The sequence below is a fragment of the Acipenser ruthenus genome, chromosome 11, assembly GCF_902713425.1.
Source record: "Acipenser ruthenus chromosome 11, fAciRut3.2 maternal haplotype, whole genome shotgun sequence".
Taxonomy (NCBI): Eukaryota; Metazoa; Chordata; class Actinopteri; order Acipenseriformes; family Acipenseridae; genus Acipenser; species Acipenser ruthenus.
This window is the reverse complement of record NC_081199.1, coordinates 12,204,093-12,206,032: the sequence shown is the minus strand read 5'-3', so window position 1 is coordinate 12,206,032 and position 1,940 is coordinate 12,204,093.

Sequence of the window (1,940 nt, the reverse complement as noted above, 5' to 3'; positions counted from 1 at the left end):
AAAACATAAAAAAGCCAGACTGGAATTTGCTAAAACGCATATTGACAAGCCACAATCCTTCTGGGAGAATGTCCTTTGGACAGATGAGTCAAAACTGGAGCTTTTTGGCAAGTCACATCAGCTCTATGTTCACAGACGAAAAAATGAAGCTTTCAAAGAAAAGAACACCATACCTACAGTGAAACATGGAGGAGGCTCGGTTATGTTTTGGGGCTGCTTTGCTGCGCCTGGCACAGGGTGCCTTGAATCTGTGCAGGGCACAATGAAATCTCAAGACTATCAAGGCATTGTACTGCCCAGTGTCAGAAAGCTCTGTCTCAGTCGCAGGTCATGGGTCCTCCAACAGGATAATGACCCAAAACACACAGCTAAAAGCACCCAAGAATGGATAAGAACAAAACATTGGACTATTCTGAAGTGGTCTTCTATGAGTCCTAATCTGAATCCTATAGAACATCTATGGAAAGAGCTGAAACTTGCAGTCTGGAGAAGGCACCCATCAAACCTGAGACAGCTGTTAACAGGTGCAGAAGTCACATTGAGAGCTACAGAAAACGTTTGATTGCAGTGATTGCCTCTAAAGGTTGTGCAACAAAATATTAGGTTAGCGGTCCCATCATTTTTGTCCATGCCATTTTCATTTGTTTTATTATTTACAATATTATGTTGAATAAAAAATCAAAAGTAAAGTCTGATTTCTATTAAATATGGAATAAACAATGGTGGATGCCAATTACTTTTGTCAGTTTCAAGTTATTTCAGAGAAAATTGTGCATTCTTCGTTTTTTGTGGAGGGGTACCAACAAATTTGAGCACGTCTGTATATATATATATATATTAATGTTGTAACATGGTAATGGGTTGCATTCGCAACCACACTTCTGCCCAGCTGAAACAGCATGCTTTATCACCACAGCACATGGGATTAGTGGACTAGCAGTTTCTGAGGTCGACTGCACCCTTTCTATTCGACTAGTCCGCAATTCAGTGCTATCTCTAGCTGGACATACTGCTGTGAAACTTAAACTCAGCCTGATATTAGTTACAAGCAGCTGTCTTCTGATCCACTCAGTCGTCAAAGTTGTTTAAACTAAAAGTACCTATTCATAAGCCCTCCACTGTGAGCATGCTTCTCTGTAATGTTGTGCTTCATTTTTGCCCTGCGTTGTTCTGAGTGAGATCAGTGTGTAGAGAAGTAAGGCACGTGACGAGCATCGCAGGAAGCGAGTTCCGATCTGCTAAGACAGTCAAGACAGACATAAAAAAGAGCGAACATTCTGAATTAAAAAACGTATCTGCCAAAAAACTGTGAACTGCAACATGTTTATTTGAGAAAGAACATCAAGAGATTTTCCTGGCTTCATCTAACAGTGTGGTGTCAAACACTGTGCTTCGGCTATGTGAGACACATGCTGTCTGTCTGTCTTCTCATTTCCTCAGGATTACATCAGAGCCCTGTCCCCTGAACCCAGCTCACAAATACCTGTCTGCAATCCACCCAGTTCCAACTGGATCCTCCCGCCCCTCCATGCTAGCAGCTGGCTGTGGTGACCCCTCTCTCTCTATATATATATATATATATATAGTATATATCTATATATACATATACACACACCCTGGCTGTGTAGCTACAGATAGTATACATCGTGTTGCAGGTTTGGCTTCAGGCCGATGCTGTCTCACCAGAATCCAGGGCTGTTGAAAGGTCAAAATAAATCAAATGGTGCTTTTGTTTACTTTGTGATAAGTATACTGTCAAGACCCTAAAGCAGATGAATCACAGGTGCACAATTTCCATAGATAATACCCTGTGTACAGAGCCACTGAAAATGAAGCCTCATTGTTAGCATGATGTATATCTCTGCTGATTTTATTTAGAGAACTACTTGTTAATGGCAAAGTAATGGAACCTGCGGTAGGTGTGGAGACTGCCTGTCTGT